This window comes from Anomaloglossus baeobatrachus, chromosome 4 (genome assembly GCF_048569485.1).
Source record: "Anomaloglossus baeobatrachus isolate aAnoBae1 chromosome 4, aAnoBae1.hap1, whole genome shotgun sequence".
Lineage (NCBI taxonomy): Eukaryota > Metazoa > Chordata > Amphibia > Anura > Aromobatidae > Anomaloglossus > Anomaloglossus baeobatrachus.
In genome coordinates this window covers 670,179,837-670,199,260 of record NC_134356.1, presented here as the reverse complement: position 1 = coordinate 670,199,260, position 19,424 = coordinate 670,179,837, and the positions used below count along the sequence as shown (strand labels likewise).

Here is a 19,424-nt window from a genome sequence, read left to right as displayed (position 1 = left end):
GGGCTCTCTAAGAATTAGTCAACTTTCAACATCTTTTACCTTTCACTGTGGACAAATCAAGCTTTGAGAGGTCAGTAGCTGGCTCAAAATTAGAGCAAGTTCATTAAAAGAGAGTAGATATGGGGCAAAAGTGGCCGGTTAGCTCAATCGGTTAGAGCGTGGTGCTAATAACGCCAAGGTTGTGGGTTCGACCCCCGTGCTGGCCATTCCTTTGGCTTTCTGTTCACATCCAGTGACTTTTGGAAAAAGATCCGAAGGTTTTATCCATCCAATGTGTAAGATTAATTTACAAACTTGAAATAACTTGGTTAGAGTAAGAGAGTGGCCATGTTACATCGTCGTTAACCTTAAAGTATGACAGAGTAACGAATTGAAGGAAAATAGAAATATAATCTATTGTATGGCCAGAGATTTCAGTTTCTAAGCGTTTTTTAAGAAGTTTTGGGCAACTGGAATTCGATATAACTGTAAATATTGACAGCTATGTCTATCACTAATTGTAAAGCAGGCAAAAACTAATCCAAGCAATGGCGTAATTTACTGGCTCATCACGTGACAAGTTAGAGTGGTTGGTGGCAACATATTGCTCATATTATAAAAAAAAGCTTGTCAATTCTCATTTAAGATTGGTTCCTATGCTTTTGATGGGCTCTCTAAGACTTAGTCAACTTTCAACGTATTTTACCTTTCACTGTGGACAGATCAAGCTTTGAGAGGTCAGTAACTGGCTCAAAAGTAGAGCAAGTTCATTAAAAGAGAGTAGGTATGGGGCAAAAGTGGCCGGTTAGCTCAATCGGTTAGAGCGTGGTGCTAATAACGCCAAGGTTGCGCGTTCAACCCCCGTGCTGGCCATTTCTTTGGCTTTCTTTTCACATCCAGTGACTTTTGGAAAAAGATCCGAAGGTTTTATCCATCCAATGTGTAAAATTAATTTACAAACTTGAAATAACTTGGTTAGAGTAAGAGAGTGGCCATGTTACATCGTCGTTAACCTTAAAGTATGACAGAGTAACGAATTGAAGCAAAATAGAAATATAATCTATTGTATGGCCAGAGATTTCAGTTTCTAAGCGTTTTTTAAGAAGTTTTGGGCAACTGGAATTCGATATCACTGTAAATATTGACAGCTAAGTCTATCACTAATTGTAATGCAGGCAAAAACTAATCCAAGCAATGGCGTAATTTACTGGCTCATCACGTGTCAAGTTAGAGTGGTTGGTGGCAACATATTGCTCATAAGATAAAAAAAAGCTTGTCAATTCTCATTTAAGATTGGTTCCTATGCTTTTGATGGGCTCTCTAAGAATTAGTCAACTTTCAACGTATTTTACCTTTCACTGTGGACAGATCAAGCTTTGAGAGGTCAGTAGCTGGCTCAAAATTAGAGCAAGTTCATTAAAAGAGAGTAGATATGGGGCAAAAGTGGCCGGTTAGCTCAATCGGTTAGAGCGTGGTGCTAATAACGCCAAGGTTGCGGGTTCAACCCCCGTGCTGGCCATTTCTTTGGCTTTCTTTTCACATCCAGTGACTTTTGGAAAAAGATCCGTAGGTTTTATCCATTCAATGTGTAAAATTAATTTACAAACTTGAAATAACTTGGTTAGAGTAAGAGAGTGGCCATGTTACATCGTTGTTAACCTTAAAGTATGACAGAGTAACGAATTGAAGCAAAATAGAAATATAATCTATTGTATGGCCAGAGATTTCAGTTTCTAAGCATTTTTTAAGAAGTTTTGGGCAACTGGAATTCGATATAACTGTAAATATTGACAGCTAAGTCTATCACTAATTGTAATGCAGGCAAAAACTAATCCAAGCAATGGCGTAATTTACTGCCTCATCACGTGACAAGTTAGAGTGGTTGGTGGCAACATATTGCTCATAATATAAAAAAAGCTTGTCAATTCTCATTTAAGATTGGTTCCTATGCTTTTGATTGGCTCTCTAAGAATTAGTCAACTTTCAACGTATTTTACCTTTCACTGTGGACAGATCAAGCTTTGAGAGGTCAGTAGCTGGCTCAAAATTAGAGCAAGTTCATTAAAAGAGAGTAGACAATGGGGCAAAAGTGGCCGGTTAGCTCAATCGGTTAGAGCGTGGTGCTAATAACGCCAAGGTTGCGGGTTCGACCCCCGTGCTGGCCATTCCTTTGGCTTTCTGTTCACATCCAGTGACTTTTAGAAAAAGATCCGAAGGTTTTATCCATCCAATGTGTAAAATTAATTTACAAACTTGAAATAACTTGGTTAGAGTAAGAGAGTGGCCATGTTACATCGTCGTTAACCTTAAAGTATGACAGAGTAACGAATTGAAGCAAAATAGAAATATAATCTATTGTATGGCCAGAGATTTCAGTTTCTAAGCGTTTTTTAAGAAGTTTTGGGCAACTGGAATTCGATATAACTGTAAATATTGACAGCTAAGTCTATCACTAATTGTAATGCAGGCAAAAACTAATCCAAGCAATGGCGTAATTTACTGGCTCATCACGTGACAAGTTAGAGTGGTTGGTGGCAACATATTGCTCATAATATAAAAAAAGCTTGTCAATTCTCATTTAAGATTGGTTCCTATGCTTTTGATGGGCTCTCTAAGAATTAGTCAACTTTCAACGTATTTTACCTTTCACTGTGGACAGATCAAGCTTTGAGAGGTCAGTAGCTGGCTCAAAATTAGAGCAAGTTCATTAAAAGAGAGTAGATATGGGGCAAAAGTGGCCGGTTAACTCAATCGGTTAGAGCGTGGTGCTAATAACGCCAAGGTTGCGGGTTCGACCCCCGTGCTGGCCATTCCTTTGGCTTTCTGTTCACATCCAGTGACTTTTGGAAAAAGATCCGAAGGTTTTATCCATCCAATGTGTAAAATTAATTTACAAACTTGAAATAACTTGGTTAGAGTAAGAGAGTGGCCATGTTACATCGTCGTTAACCTTAAAGTATGACAGAGTAACGAATTGAAGCAAAATAGAAATATAATCTATTGTATGGCCAGAGATTTCAGTTTCTAAGCGTTTTTTAAGAAGTTTTGGGCAACTGGAATTCGATATAACTGTAAATATTGACAGCTAAGTCTATCAGTAATTGTAATGCAGGCAAAAACTAATCCAAGCAATGGCGTAATTTACTGACTCATCACGTGACAAGTTAGAGTGGTTGGTGGCAACATATTGCTCATAATATAAAAAAAGCTTTTCAATTCTCATTTAAGATTGGTTCCTATGCTTTTGATGGGCTCTCTAAGAATTAGTCAACTTTCAACGTATTTTACCTTTCACTGTGGACAGATCAAGCTTTGAGAGGTCAGTAGCTGGCTCAAAATTAGAGCAAGTTCATTAAAAGAGAGTAGATATGGGGCAAAAGTGGCCGGTTAGCTCAATCGGTTAGAGCGTGGTGCTAATAACGCCAAGGTTGCGGGTTCGACCCCCGTGCTGGCCATTCCTTTGGCTTTCTGTTCACATCCAGTGACTTTTGGAAAAAGATCCGAAGGTTTTATCCATCCAATGTGTAAAATTAATTTACAAACTTGAAATAACTTGGTTAGAGTAAGAGAGTGGCCATGTTACATCGTCGTTAACCTTAAAGTATGACAGAGTAACGAACTGAAGCAAAATAGAAATATAATCTATTGTATGGCCAGAGATTTCAGTTTCTAAGCGTTTTTTAAGAAGTTTTGGGCAACTGAAATTCGATATAACTGTAAATATTGACAGCTAAGTCTATCACTAATTGTAATGCAGGCAAAAACTAATCCAAGCAATGGTGTAATTTACTGGCTCATCACGTGACAAGTTAGAGTGGTTGGTGGCAACATATTGCTCATAATATAAAAAAAGCTTGAAAATTCTCATTTAAGATTGGTTCCTATGCTTTTGATGGGCTCTCTAAGACTTAGTCAACTTTCAACGTATTTTACCTTTCACTGTGGACAGATCAAGCTTTGAGAGGTCAGTAACTGGCTCAAAAGTAGAGCAAGTTCATTAAAAGAGAGTAGATATGGGGCAAAAGTGGCCGGTTAGCTCAATCGGTTAGAGCGTGGTGCTAATAACGCCAAGGTTGCGGATTCGACCCCCGTGCTGGCCATTCCTTTGCTTTCTGTTTACATCCAGTGACTTTTGGAAAAAGATCCGTAGGTTTTATCCCTCCAATGTGTAAAATTAATTTACAAACTTGAAATAACTTGGTTAGAGTAAGAGAGTGGCAATGTTACATCGTCGTTAACCTTAAAGTATGACAGAGTAACGAATTGAAGCAAAATAGAAATATAATCTATTGTATGGCCAGAGATTTCAGTTTCTAAGTGTTTTTTAAGAAGTTTTGGGCAACTGGAATTCGATATAACTGTAAATATTGACAGCTAAGTCTATCACTAATTGTAATGCAGGCAAAACTAATCCAAGCAACTTGAAGCAAAATAGAAATATAATCTATTGTATGGCCAGAGATTTCAGTTTCTAAGCGTTTTTTAAGAAGTTTTGGGCAACTGGAATTCGATATAACTGTAAATATTGACAGCTAAGTCTATCACTAATTGTAATGCAGGCAAAAACTAATCCAAGCAATGGAGTAATTTACTGGCTCATCACGTGTCAAGTTAGAGTGGTTGGTGGCAACATATTGCTCATAAGATAACAAAAGCTTGTCAATTCTCATTTAAGATTGGTTCCTATGCTTTTGATGGGCTCTCTAAGAATTAGTCAACTTTCAACGTATTTTACCTTTCACTGTGGACAGGTCAAGCTTTGAGAGGTCAGTAGCTGGCTCAAAATTAGAGCAAGTTCATTAAAAGAGAGAAGACATGGGGCAAAAGTGGCCGTTTAGCTTAATCGGTTAGAGCGTGGTGCTAATAACGCCAAGGTTGCGGGTTCGACCCCCGTGCTGGCCATTCCTTTGGCTTTCTGTTCACATCCAGTGACTTTTGGAAAAAGATCCGTAGGTTTTATCCATCCAATGTGTAAAATTAATTTACAAACTTGAAATAACTTGGTTAGAGTAAGAGAGTGGCCATGTTACATCGTTGTTAACCTTAAAGTATGACAGAGTAACGAATTGAAGCAAAATAGAAATATAATCTATTGTATGGCCAGAGATTTCAGTTTCTAAGCATTTTTTAAGAAGTTTTGGGCAACTGGAATTCGATATAACTGTAAATATTGACAGCTAAGTCTATCACTATTTGTAATGCAGGCAAAAACTAATCCAAGCAATGGCGTAATTTACTGCCTCATCACGTGACAAGTTAGAGTGGTTGGTGGCAACATATTGCTCATAATATAAAAAAAGCTTGTCAATTCTCATTTAAGATTGGTTCCTATGCTTTTGATTGGCTCTCTAAGAATTAGTCAACTTTCAACGTATTTTACCTTTCACTGTGGACAGATCAAGCTTTGAGAGGTCAGTAGCTGGCTCAAAATTAGAGCAAGTTCATTAAAAGAGAGTAGACAATGGGGCAAAAGTGGCCGGTTAGCTCAATCGGTTAGAGCGTGGTGCTAATAACGCCAAGGTTGCGGGTTCGACCCCCGTGCTGGCCATTCCTTTGGCTTTCTGTTCACATCCAGTGACTTTTGGAAAAAGATCCGAAGGTTTTATCCATCCAATGTGTAAAATTAATTTACAAACTTGAAATAACTTGGTTAGAGTAAGAGAGTGGCCATGTTACATCGTCGTTAACCTTAAAGTATGACAGAGTAATGAATTGAAGCAAAATAGAAATATAATCTATTGTATGGCCAGAGATTTCAGTTTCTAAGCGTTTTTTAAGAAGTTTTGGGCAACTGGAATTCGATATAACTGTAAATATTGACAGCTAAGTCTATCACTAATTGTAATGCAGGCAAAAACTAATCCAAGCAATGGCGTAATTTACTGGCTCATCACGTGACAAGTTAGAGTGGTTGGTGGCAACATATTGCTCATAAGATAAAAAAAGCTTGTCAATTCTCATTTAAGATTGGTTCCTATGCTTTTGATGGGCTCTCTAAGAATTAGTCAACTTTCAACGTATTTTACCTTTCACTGTGGACAGATCAAGCTTTGAGAGGTCAGTAGCTGGCTCAAAATTAGAGCAAGTTCATTAAAAGAGAGTAGACAATGGGGCAAAAGTGGCCGGTTAGCTCAATCGGTTAGAGCGTGGTGCTAATAACGCCAAGGTTGCGGGCTCGACCCCCGTGCTGGCCATTCCTTTGGCTTTCTGTTCACATCCAGTGACTTTTGGAAAAAAATCCGAAGGTTTTATCCATCCAATGTGTATAATTAATTTACAAACTTGAAATAACTTGGTTAGAGTAAGAGAGTGGCCATGTTACATCGTCGTTAACCTTAAAGTATGACAGAGTAACGAATTGAAGCAAAATAGAAATATAATCTATTGTATGGCCAGAGATTTCAGTTTCTAAGCGTTTTTTAAGAAGTTTTGGGCAACTGGAATTTGATATAACTGTAAATATTGACAGCTAAGTCTATCACTAATTGTAATGCAGGCAAAAACTAATCCAAGCAATGGCGTAATTTACTGACTCATCACGTGACAAGTTAGAGTGGTTGGTGGCAACATATTGCTCATAATATAAAAAAAGCTTGTCAATTCTCATTTAAGATTGGTTCCTATGCTTTTGATGGGCTCTCTAAGAATTAGTCAACTTTCAACATATTTTACCTTTCACTGTGGACATATCAAGCTTTGAGAGGTCAGTAGCTGGCTCAAAATTAGAGCAAGTTCATTAAAAGAGAGTAGATATGGGGCAAAAGTGGTCGGTTAGCTCAATCGGTTAGAGCATGGTGCTAATAACGCCAAGGTTGCGGGTTTGACCCCCGTGCTGGCCATTCCTTTGGCTTTCTGTTCACATCCAGTGACTTTTGGAAAAAGATCCGAAGGTTTTATCCATCCAATGTGTAAAATTAATTTACAAACTTGAAATAACTTGGTTAGAGTAAGAGAGTGGCCATGTTACATCGTCGTTAACCTTAAAGTATGACAGAGTAACGAATTGAAGCAAAATAGAAATATAATCTATTGTATGGCCAGAGATTTCAGTTTCTAAGCGTTTTTTAAGAAGTTTTGGGCAACTGGAATTCGATATCACTGTAAATATTGACAGCTAAGTCTATCACTAATTGTAATGCAGGCAAAAACTAATCCAAGCAATGGCGTAATTTACTGGCTCATCACGTGTCAAGTTAGAGTGGTTGGTGGCAACATATTGCTCATAAGATAAAAAAAAGCTTGTCAATTCTCATTTAAGATTGGTTCCTATGCTTTTGATGGGCTCTCTAAGAATTAGTCAACTTTCAACGTATTTTACCTTTCACTGTGGACAGATCAAGCTTTGAGAGGTCAGTAGCTGGCTCAAAATTAGAGCAAGTTCATTAAAAGAGAGTAGATATGGGGCAAAAGTGGCCGGTTAGCTCAATCGGTTAGAGCGTGGTGCTAATAACGCCAAGGTTGCGGGTTCAACCCCCGTGCTGGCCATTTCTTTGGCTTTCTTTTCACATCCAGTGACTTTTGGAAAAAGATCCGTAGGTTTTATCCATTCAATGTGTAAAATTAATTTACAAACTTGAAATAACTTGGTTAGAGTAAGAGAGTGGCCATGTTACATCGTTGTTAACCTTAAAGTATGACAGAGTAACGAATTGAAGCAAAATAGAAATATAATCTATTGTATGGCCAGAGATTTCAGTTTCTAAGCATTTTTTAAGAAGTTTTGGGCAACTGGAATTCGATATAACTGTAAATATTGACAGCTAAGTCTATCACTAATTGTAATGCAGGCAAAAACTAATCCAAGCAATGGCGTAATTTACTGCCTCATCACGTGACAAGTTAGAGTGGTTGGTGGCAACATATTGCTCATAATATAAAAAAAGCTTGTCAATTCTCATTTAAGATTGGTTCCTATGCTTTTGATTGGCTCTCTAAGAATTAGTCAACTTTCAACGTATTTTACCTTTCACTGTGGACAGATCAAGCTTTGAGAGGTCAGTAGCTGGCTCAAAATTAGAGCAAGTTCATTAAAAGAGAGTAGACAATGGGGCAAAAGTGGCCGGTTAGCTCAATCGGTTAGAGCGTGGTGCTAATAACGCCAAGGTTGCGGGTTCGACCCCCGTGCTGGCCATTCCTTTGGCTTTCTGTTCACATCCAGTGACTTTTAGAAAAAGATCCGAAGGTTTTATCCATCCAATGTGTAAAATTAATTTACAAACTTGAAATAACTTGGTTAGAGTAAGAGAGTGGCCATGTTACATCGTCGTTAACCTTAAAGTATGACAGAGTAACGAATTGAAGCAAAATAGAAATATAATCTATTGTATGGCCAGAGATTTCAGTTTCTAAGCGTTTTTTAAGAAGTTTTGGGCAACTGGAATTCGATATAACTGTAAATATTGACAGCTAAGTCTATCACTAATTGTAATGCAGGCAAAAACTAATCCAAGCAATGGCGTAATTTACTGGCTCATCACGTGACAAGTTAGAGTGGTTGGTGGCAACATATTGCTCATAATATAAAAAAAGCTTGTCAATTCTCATTTAAGATTGGTTCCTATGCTTTTGATGGGCTCTCTAAGAATTAGTCAACTTTCAACGTATTTTACCTTTCACTGTGGACAGATCAAGCTTTGAGAGGTCAGTAGCTGGCTCAAAATTAGAGCAAGTTCATTAAAAGAGAGTAGATATGGGGCAAAAGTGGCCGGTTAACTCAATCGGTTAGAGCGTGGTGCTAATAACGCCAAGGTTGCGGGTTCGACCCCCGTGCTGGCCATTCCTTTGGCTTTCTGTTCACATCCAGTGACTTTTGGAAAAAGATCCGAAGGTTTTATCCATCCAATGTGTAAAATTAATTTACAAACTTGAAATAACTTGGTTAGAGTAAGAGAGTGGCCATGTTACATCGTCGTTAACCTTAAAGTATGACAGAGTAACGAATTGAAGCAAAATAGAAATATAATCTATTGTATGGCCAGAGATTTCAGTTTCTAAGCGTTTTTTAAGAAGTTTTGGGCAACTGGAATTCGATATAACTGTAAATATTGACAGCTAAGTCTATCAGTAATTGAAATGCAGGCAAAAACTAATCCAAGCAATGGCGTAATTTACTGACTCATCACGTGACAAGTTAGAGTGGTTGGTGGCAACATATTGCTCATAATATAAAAAAAGCTTTTCAATTCTCATTTAAGATTGGTTCCTATGCTTTTGATGGGCTCTCTAAGAATTAGTCAACTTTCAACGTATTTTACCTTTCACTGTGGACAGATCAAGCTTTGAGAGGTCAGTAGCTGGCTCAAAATTAGAGCAAGTTCATTAAAAGAGAGTAGATATGGGGCAAAAGTGGCCGGTTAGCTCAATCGGTTAGAGCGTGGTGCTAATAACGCCAAGGTTGCGGGTTCGACCCCCGTGCTGGCCATTCCTTTGGCTTTCTGTTCACATCCAGTGACTTTTGGAAAAAGATCCGAAGGTTTTATCCATCCAATGTGTAAAATTAATTTACAAACTTGAAATAACTTGGTTAGAGTAAGAGAGTGGCCATGTTACATCGTCGTTAACCTTAAAGTATGACAGAGTAACGAACTGAAGCAAAATAGAAATATAATCTATTGTATGGCCAGAGATTTCAGTTTCTAAGCGTTTTTTAAGAAGTTTTGGGCAACTGAAATTCGATATAACTGTAAATATTGACAGCTAAGTCTATCACTAATTGTAATGCAGGCAAAAACTAATCCAAGCAATGGTGTAATTTACTGGCTCATCACGTGACAAGTTAGAGTGGTTGGTGGCAACATATTGCTCATAATATAAAAAAAGCTTGAAAATTCTCATTTAAGATTGGTTCCTATGCTTTTGATGGGCTCTCTAAGACTTAGTCAACTTTCAACGTATTTTACCTTTCACTGTGGACAGATCAAGCTTTGAGAGGTCAGTAACTGGCTCAAAAGTAGAGCAAGTTCATTAAAAGAGAGTAGATATGGGGCAAAAGTGGCCGGTTAGCTCAATCGGTTAGAGCGTGGTGCTAATAACGCCAAGGTTGCGGATTCGACCCCCGTGCTGGCCATTCCTTTGCTTTCTGTTTACATCCAGTGACTTTTGGAAAAAGATCCGTAGGTTTTATCCCTCCAATGTGTAAAATTAATTTACAAACTTGAAATAACTTGGTTAGAGTAAGAGAGTGGCAATGTTACATCGTCGTTAACCTTAAAGTATGACAGAGTAACGAATTGAAGCAAAATAGAAATATAATCTATTGTATGGCCAGAGATTTCAGTTTCTAAGTGTTTTTTAAGAAGTTTTGGGCAACTGGAATTCGATATAACTGTAAATATTGACAGCTAAGTCTATCACTAATTGTAATGCAGGCAAAACTAATCCAAGCAACTTGCAGCAAAATAGAAATATAATCTATTGTATGCCAGAGATTTCAGTTTCTAAGCGTTTTTTAAGAAGTTTTGGGCAACTGGAATTCGATATAACTGTAAATATTGACAGCTAAGTCTATCACTAATTGTAATGCAGGCAAAAACTAATCCAAGCAATGGAGTAATTTACTGGCTCATCACGTGTCAAGTTAGAGTGGTTGGTGGCAACATATTGCTCATAAGATAACAAAAGCTTGTCAATTCTCATTTAAGATTGGTTCCTATGCTTTTGATGGGCTCTCTAAGAATTAGTCAACTTTCAACGTATTTTACCTTTCACTGTGGACAGGTCAAGCTTTGAGAGGTCAGTAGCTGGCTCAAAATTAGAGCAAGTTCATTAAAAGAGAGTAGACATGGGGCAAAAGTGGCCGTTTAGCTTAATCGGTTAGAGCGTGGTGCTAATAACGCCAAGGTTGCTGGTTCGACCCCCGTGCTGGCCATTCCTTTGGCTTTCTGTTCACATCCAGTGACTTTTGGAAAAAGATCCGTAGGTTTTATCCATCCAATGTGTAAAATTAATTTACAAACTTGAAATAACTTGGTTAGAGTAAGAGAGTGGCCATGTTACATCGTCGTTAACCTTAAAGTATGACAGAGTAAAAAATTGAAGCAAAATAGAAATATAATCTATTGTATGGCCAGAGATTTCAGTTTCTAAGCGTTTTTTAAGAAGTTTTGGGCAACTGGAATTCGATATAACTGTAAATATTGACAGCTAAGTCTATCACTAATTGTAATGCAGGCAAAAACTAATCCAAGCAATGGCGTAATTTACTGGCTCATCACGTGACAAGTTAGAGTGGTTGGTGGCAACTAGAGATGAGCGAACCGGTCCCGGTTCGGCTCGAGGTCGGTTCGCCGAACGGACCTCCCGTTCGAGTTCGACGAACCGAACTCGAGCCAATAGGAAACAATGGCAGGCAATCACAAACACAGTAAAACACCTAGAAAACACCCTCAAAGGTGTCCAAAAGGTGACAAACAACTCAAACACATTGGAAAGTGACAAGGACATATACTCATGCGAAAACAAAACAGCTGGACAAGGAAAAAGAGGATGACACACAGATATAGGCATGGCACGCCATTCTAAAATCATGTAAAACACCGCAAGGTGACTCCAAGAATAGTCTCCCTTTTTTTCCAAAAATTGGGCCCCACACCCACCCACCCATTCAGTGGCAGCAGTTGGGCCCCAGTTGTACAATTCACAGCTAGATTTGCAGCAAGCACATTCAAAAATACGCCATTCTTATCCGTCCCCAGGATGACACCGGGGTAGGTAGCAAAGTCTTTCCTGATCCCAGCTCTGTTCATCTTGGCTTCTTTTAAAAACACAGCAAGCAAGGGTTACTCCAAGCGGAGTCTCCCTTTTTTTCCAAAAATTGGGCCCCACACACACCCACCCATTCAGTGGCAGCACTTGTGCCCTAGTTGTACACTTCACAGCTAGATTTGCATCAAGCACATTCAAAAATACGCCATAATTAACCGTCCCCAGCATGACACCGGGGTAGGTAGCAAAGTCTTTCCTGATCCCAGCTCTGTTCATCTTGGCTTCTTTTAAAAACACAGCAAGCAAGGGTTACTCCAAGCGGAGTCTCCCTTTTTTTCCAAAAATTGGGCCCCACACACACCCACCCATTCAGTGGCAGCACTTGTGCCCTAGTTGTACACTTCACAGCTACATTTGCATCAAGCACATTCAAAATACGCCATTCTTATCCGTCCCCAGGATGACACCGGGGTAGGTAGCAAAGTCTTTCCTGATCCCAGCTCTGTTCATCTTGGCTTCTTTTAAAAACACAGCAAGCAAGGGTTACTCCAAGCGGAGTCTCCCTTTTTTTCCAAAAATTGGGCCCCACACACACCCACCCATTCAGTGGCAGCACTTGTGCCCTAGTTGTACACTTCACAGCTACATTTGCATCAAGCACATTCCAAAATATGCCATTCTTATCCGTCCCCAGGATGACACCGGGGTAGGTAGCAAAGTCTTTCCTGATCCCAGCTCTGTTCATCTTGGCTTCTTTTAAAAACACAGCAAGCAAGGGTTACTCCAAGCGGAGTCTCCCTTTTTTTCCAAAAATTGGGCCCCACACACCCACCCCATCAGTGGCAGCACTTGGGCCCTAGTTGCAAACAGGATGTTTTGATTTGCATCAAGCACATTCAAAAATACGCCATTCTTATCCGTCCCCAGGATGACACCGGGGTAGGTAGCAAAGTCTTTCCTGATCCCAGCTCTGTTCATCTTGGCTTCTTTTAAAAACACAGCAAGCAAGGGTTACTCCAAGCGGAGTCTCCCTTTTTTTCCAAAAATTGTGTCCCACACACACCCACCCATTCAATGGCAGCACTTGTGCCCTAGTTGTACACTTCACAGCTAGATTTGCATCAAGCACATTCCAAAATACGCCATTCTTATCCGTCCCCAGGATGACACCGGGGTAGGTAGATAAAGTCTTTGCTGACCCATGACTTGTTCATCTTGGCTTCTTTTAAAAACAATGTAAGCAAGGGTTACTCCAAGCGGAGTCTCCCTTTTTTTCCAAAAATTGGGCCCCACACACGCACCCCATCAGTGGCAGCACTTGGGCCCTAGTTGCAAACAGGATGTTTTGATTTGCATTAAGCACATTCAAAAATACGCCATTCTTATCCGTCCCCAGGATGACACCGGGGTAGGTAGCAAAGTCTTTCCTGATCCCAGCTCTGTTCATCTTGGCTTCTTTTAAAAACACAGCAAGCAAGGGTTACTCCAAGCGGAGTCTCCCTTTTTTTCCAAAAATTGTGCCCCACACACACCCACCCATTCAGTGGCAGCACTTGTGCCCTAGTTGTACACTTCACAGCTACATTTGCATCAAGCACATTCCAAAATACGCCATTCTTATCCGTCCCCAGGATGACACCGGGGTAGGTAGCAAAGTCTTTCCTGATCCCAGCTCTGTTCATCTTGGCTTCTTTTAAAAACACAGCAAGCAAGGGTTACTCCAAGCGGAGTCTCCCTTTTTTTCCAAAAATTGGGCCCCACACACCCACCCCATCAGCGGCAGCACTTGGGCCCTAGTTGCAAACAGGATGTTTTGATTTGCATCAAGCACATTCCAAAATACGCCATTCTTATCCGTCCCCAGGATGACACCGGGGTAGGTAGCAAAGTCTTTCCTGATCCCAGCTCTGTTCATCTTGGCTTCTTTTAAAAACACAGCAAGCAAGGGTTACTCCAAGCGGAGTCTCCCTTTTTTTCCAAAAATTGGGCCTCACACACCCACCCCATTAGTGGCAGCACTTGGGCCCTAGATGCAAACAGGATGTTTTGATTTGCATCAAGCACATTCAAAAATACGCCATTCTTATCCGTCCCCAGGATGACACCGGGGTAGGTAGCAAAGTCTTTCCTGATCCCAGCTCTGTTCATCTTGGCTTCTTTTAAAAACACAGCAAGCAAGGGTTACTCAAAGCGGAGTCTCCCTTTTTTTCCAAAAATTGGGCCCCACACACCCACCCATTCAGTGGCAGCACTTGTGCCCTAGTTGTACACTTCACAGCTACATTTGCATCAAGCACATTCCAAAATACGCCATTCTTATCCGTCCCCAGGATGACACCGGTGTAGGTAGATAAAGTCTTTGCTGACCCATGACTTGTTCATCTTGGCTTCTTTTAAAAACAATGTAAGCAAGGGTTACTCCAAGCGGAGTCTCCCTTTTTTTCCAAAAATTGGGCCCCACACACCCACCCCATCAGTGGCAGCACTTGGGTCCTAGTTGCAAACAGGATGTTTTGATTTGCATCAAGCACATTCAAAAATACGCCATTCTTATCCGTCCCCAGGATGACACCGGGGTAGGTAGCAAAGTCTTTCCTGATCCCAGCTCTGTTCATCTTGGCTTCTTTTAAAAACACAGCAAGCAAGGGTTACTCCAAGCGGAGTCTCCCTTTTTTTCCAAAAATTGGGCCCCACACACCCACCCATTCAGTGGCAGCACTTGTGCCCTAGTTGTACACTTCACAGCTAGATTTGCATCAAGCACATTCCAAAATACGCCATTCTTATCCGTCCCCAGGATGACACCGGGGTAGGTAGATAAAGTCTTTGCTGACCCATGACTTGTTCATCTTGGCTTCTTTTAAAAACAAGCGGAGTCTCCCTTTTTTTCCAAAAATTGTGCCCCACACACACCCACCCATTCAGTGGCAGCACTTGTGCCCTAGTTGTACACTTCACAGCTAGATTTGCATCAAGCACATTCCAAAATACGCCATTCTTATCCGTCCCCAGGATGACACCGGGGTAGGTAGCAAAGTCTTTCCTGATCTCAGCTCTGTTCATCTTGGCTTCTTTTAAAAACACAGCAAGCAAGGGTTACTCCAAGCGGAGTCTCCCTTTTTTTCCAAAAATTGGGCCCCACACACCCACCCATTCAGTGGCAGCACTTGTGCCCTAGTTGTACACTTCACAGCTAGATTTGCATCAAGCACATTCCAAAATACGCCATTCTTATCCGTCCCCAGGATGACACCGGGGTAGGTAGATAAAGTCTTTGCTGACCCATGACTTGTTCATCTTGGCTTCTTTTAAAAACAAGCGGAGTCTCCCTTTTTTTCCAAAAATTGTGCCCCACACACACCCACCCATTCAGTGGCAGCACTTGTGCCCTAGTTGTACACTTCACAGCTAGATTTGCATCAAGCACATTCCAAAATACGCCATTCTTATCCGTCCCCAGGATGACACCGGGGTAGGTAGATAAAGTCTTTGCTGACCCATGACTTGTTCATCTTGGCTTCTTTTAAAAACAATGTAAGCAAGGGTTACTCCAAGCGGAGTCTCCCTTTTTTTCCAAAAATTGGGCCCCACACACCCACCCCATCAGTGGCAGCACTTGGGCCCTAGTTGCAAACAGGATGTTTTGATTTGCATCAAGCACATTCAAAAATACGCCATTCTTATCCGTCCCCAGGATGACACCGGGGTAGGTAGCAAAGTCTTTCCTGATCCCAGCTCTGTTCATCTTGGCTTCTTTTAAAAACACAGCAAGCAAGGGTTACTCCAAGCGGAGTCTCCCTTTTTTTCCAAAAATTGTGCCCCACACACACCCACCCATTCAGTGGCAGCACTTGTGCCCTAGTTGTACACTTCACAGCTACATTTGCATCAAGCACATTCCAAAATACGCCTTTCTTATCCATCCCCAGGATGACACCGGGGTAGGTAGATAAAGTCTTTGCTGACCCATGACTTGTTCATCTTGGCTTCTTTTAAAAACAATGTAAGCAAGGGTTACTCCAGGCCGAGTCTCCCTTTTTTTCCAAAAATTGGGCCCCACACACCCACCCCATCAGTGGCAGCACTTGGGCCCTAGTTGCAAACAGGATGTTTTGATTTGCATCAAGCACATTCAAAAATACGCCATTCTTATCCGTCCCCAGGATGACACCGGGGTAGGTAGCAAAGTCTTTCCTGATCCCAGCTCTGTTCATCTTGGCTTCTTTTAAAAACACAGCAAGCAAGGGTTACTCCAAGCGGAGTCTCCCTTTTTTTCCAAAAATTGTGCCCCACACACACCCACCCATTCAGTGGCAGCACTTGTGCCCTAGTTGTACACTTCACAGCTACATTTGCATCAAGCACATTCCAAAATACGCCATTCTTATCCGTCCCCAGGATGACACCGGGGTAGGTAGCAAAGTCTTTCCTGATCCCAGCTCTGTTCATCTTGGCTTCTTTTAAAAACACAGCAAGCAAGGGTTACTCCAAGCGGAGTCTCCCTTTTTTTCCAAAAATTGGGCCCCACACACCCACCCCATCAGTGGCAGCACTTGGGCCCTAGTTGCAAACAGGATGTTTTGATTTGCATCAAGCACATTCCAAAATACGCCATTCTTATCCGTCCCCAGGATGACACCGGGGTAGGTAGCAAAGTCTTTCCTGATCCCAGCTCTGTTCATCTTGGCTTCTTTTAAAAACACAGCAAGCAAGGGTTACTCCAAGCGGAGTCTCCCTTTTTTTCCAAAAATTGGGCCCCACACACCCACCCCATCAGTGGCAGCACTTGGGCCCTAGTTGCAAACAGGATGTTTTGATTTGCATCAAGCACATTCCAAAATACGCCATTCTTATCCGTCCCCAGGATGACACCGGGGTAGGTAGCAAAGTCTTTCCTGATCCCAGCTCTGTTCATCTTGGCTTCTTTTAAAAACACAGCAAGCAAGGGTTACTCCAAGCGGAGTCTCCCTTTTTTTCCAAAAATTGGGCCCCACACACCCACCCATTCAGTGGCAGCACTTGTGCCCTAGTTGTACACTTCACAGCTAGATTTGCATCAAGCACATTCCAAAATACGCCATTCTTATCCGTCCCCAGGATGACACCGGGGTAGGTAGATAAAGTCTTTGCTGACCCATGACTTGTTCATCTTGGCTTCTTTTAAAAACAATGTAAGCAAGGGTTACTCCAAGCGGAGTCTCCCTTTTTTTCCAAAAATTGGGCCCCACACACCCACCCCATCAGTGGCAGCACTTGTGCCCTAGTTGCAAACAGGATGTGTTGATTTGCATCAAGCACATTCCAAATCAACAAGCATTTACTCTCCCCAGGATGACACAGGGGTAGTAAATTCCTTCTGGATCCATGACTTGTTCATTTTGATGAACGTCAGTCTGTCCACATTGTCACTGGACAGACGCGTGCGCTTATCTGTCAGCACACACCCAGCAGCACTGAATACACGTTCAGAGACAACGCTGGCAGCTGGACACGACAAAATCTCCAAGGCGTAAGTTGCGAGCTCTGGCCATTTTTCTAGGTTTGAAGCCCAAAAGGAGCAAGGCTCCAGTTGCACAGTCATGGCATCGATGTTCATTTGGAGATACTCCTGTATCATCCTCTCCAGCCGTTGACTATGTGTCAGACTTGTTGTCTCTTGTGGCCTTGCAAAAGAGGGTCTAAAAAAATTATGAAAAGATTCCATAAAAGTGCTGTTACCGGCACCAGATACGGTCCTACTGGTACGGGTAGACTGTTGAAGATGACGAGACCGTCCCATGTTTGTCAAGTTACAACTGGGAGATTCCCTCCCTGCACCTGCACGGTTGTTTGGTGGAAAAGCCGAGCTAAGATCGAGTAACAGCTTCTGCTGATACTCCTGCATACGTGCGTCCCTTTCTATGGCTGGAATTATGTCACAAAATTTGGACTTGTACCGGGGATCTAATAGTGTGGCAATCCAGTAGTCATCATCACTTCTAATTTTGACAATACGACTGTCATGTTGGAGGTAGTGCAACAAAAAGGCACTCATGTGTCTTGCGCAGCCATGCGGACCAAGTCCACGCTGTGTTTGTGGCATAGAGGTGCTACCCGTTCTTTCTTCCTCTGACATCTCCCCCAACCTCTTTCAACTGAAATTTGACCAAGGTCTCCCTCATCCGCTGAGTCTTCCATGTCCATGGACAGTTGGTCCTCCATTTCTTTCCTGCACCTTGCTCAACATTTCGCCTGCTACTATGCGCCCTTGTCGATCCCTGTCCCCCATGGTCCCATGCCTGCTGCGTTGGTGATGATGAACGTCTGGACCTTGGTGATGTTGTTGTCCCTTGCGCATATGAATCCTCCTGTAGTTCCTCCCCTTCATGTTGTCCCACCCCCTGACTCCGAATAGTGTTTAGCGTGTGCTCCAGCATGTAAATGACTGGAATCGTCATGCTGATAATGGCATTGTCAGAGCTAAACATATTCGTCGCCATGTCGAAACTGTGCAGAAGGGTGCATAGGTCCTTGATCTGAGACCACTCCATCAGGGTGATCTGCCCCACCTCTGCATCTCGTTGGCCCAGGCTATACGTCATGACGTATTGCACCAGGGCTCTGCGGTGCTGCCACAGTCGCTGTAACATGTGGAGAGTTGAATTCCAGCGTGTCGCCACATCGCATTTCAGGCAAAGAACCGGCAGGCCGAAAGACTTCTGGAGCGATGCAAGTCGCTCTGCTGCGGCGCTTGAACGGCGGAAGTGAGCTGACAGTTTTCGTGCCCTGTTCAGAAGGCCATCTAGGCCGGGATAGTGTGTTAAAAATTGCTGGACGACAAGGTTCAACACGTGAGCCATACAAGGTACGTGAGTCACCTTGCCCTGGCGAAGTGCCGCACCCAGGTTTGCAGCATTGTCGCACACGGCCTTACCAGGCTGCAGTTTGAGTGGAGACAACCATTTATTAAACTCGGACCGCAGAGCTGACCACAACTCCTCAGCTGTGTGACTCTTATTCCCAAGACATGTCAAGCTAAAGACCGCCTGATGCCGTTGCGCTCTGCTGCCAGCATAGTAATGAGGGCTGCGTGATTCCTTCTGCGCAGTGAGAACGCTGGTGGCCTGACCAGGCAGGCTTGGGGCGGAGGTGGAGGACCCAGATGAGGTGGAGGATGCAGAAGCTGTGGCGGAACTTGGACAGACAGAGGATTGACACACAAGTCGTGGGGACGGCAAGACTTGTGCAGCAGACCCTTCACCATCTATCACCATAGTTACCCAGTGCCCAGTCAGCGACATGTAACGTCCCTGTCCATGCTTACTGGTCCAAGTATCGGTGGTGAAATGCACCCGTTCACACACAGAGTTTCTCAAGGAAGCGGTGATGTTGTGTGCGACATGCTGGTGTAGCGCGGGCACACCTTTCTTAGAGAAGTAGTGGCGACTAGGCATCTGGTACTGGGGCACAGCGACAGACATAAGGTCTCTAAAATCCTGTGTCCACTAGGCGGAAAGGCAGCATTTCGGTAGCCAACAGCTTACAGAGGGATAGAGTCAACCTCTTAGCTTTGTCATGGGTCGGAGGAAGTGGCCTTTTATTTGACCACATCTGAGGGACAGAGATCTGGCTGCTGTGTGTAGACGGTGTTGAGTAGGGTGTCCCTGGAAAAATGCAGGTTTGTGAGGAAAGTGCAGGCGGAGACATGATGTTGCCTTGATCTATTGTTGGTGCTATCGATGTCTGAGAGAGCTGTACACACT

At 42.3% G+C, this 19,424-nt stretch overlaps 8 non-coding genes across 8 annotated transcripts; all 8 read left to right on the top strand.

Annotated features, from left to right (window-relative positions):
• The first annotated feature begins 132 nt into the window (after nucleotides 1-132).
• TRNAI-AAU (transfer RNA isoleucine (anticodon AAU)) lies at nucleotides 133-206 on the top strand. Its single transcript has one exon. It is a non-coding gene; the product is annotated as a tRNA-Ile (tRNA).
• Nucleotides 207-1,424: 1,218 nt separating this feature from the next.
• On the top strand, nucleotides 1,425-1,498 carry TRNAI-AAU (transfer RNA isoleucine (anticodon AAU)). The gene has a single exon. It is a non-coding gene; the product is annotated as a tRNA-Ile (tRNA).
• A 572-nt stretch (nucleotides 1,499-2,070) lies between these two features.
• TRNAI-AAU (transfer RNA isoleucine (anticodon AAU)) lies at nucleotides 2,071-2,144 on the top strand. The gene has a single exon. It is a non-coding gene; the product is annotated as a tRNA-Ile (tRNA).
• Nucleotides 2,145-3,360: 1,216 nt separating this feature from the next.
• Nucleotides 3,361-3,434, top strand: TRNAI-AAU (transfer RNA isoleucine (anticodon AAU)). Its single transcript has one exon. It is a non-coding gene; the product is annotated as a tRNA-Ile (tRNA).
• Nucleotides 3,435-5,453: 2,019 nt separating this feature from the next.
• TRNAI-AAU (transfer RNA isoleucine (anticodon AAU)) lies at nucleotides 5,454-5,527 on the top strand. Its single transcript has one exon. It is a non-coding gene; the product is annotated as a tRNA-Ile (tRNA).
• Nucleotides 5,528-7,390: 1,863 nt separating this feature from the next.
• On the top strand, nucleotides 7,391-7,464 carry TRNAI-AAU (transfer RNA isoleucine (anticodon AAU)). Its single transcript has one exon. It is a non-coding gene; the product is annotated as a tRNA-Ile (tRNA).
• A 572-nt stretch (nucleotides 7,465-8,036) lies between these two features.
• On the top strand, nucleotides 8,037-8,110 carry TRNAI-AAU (transfer RNA isoleucine (anticodon AAU)). Its single transcript has one exon. It is a non-coding gene; the product is annotated as a tRNA-Ile (tRNA).
• A 1,216-nt stretch (nucleotides 8,111-9,326) lies between these two features.
• Nucleotides 9,327-9,400, top strand: TRNAI-AAU (transfer RNA isoleucine (anticodon AAU)). Its single transcript has one exon. It is a non-coding gene; the product is annotated as a tRNA-Ile (tRNA).
• Nucleotides 9,401-19,424: the final 10,024 nt, after the last annotated feature.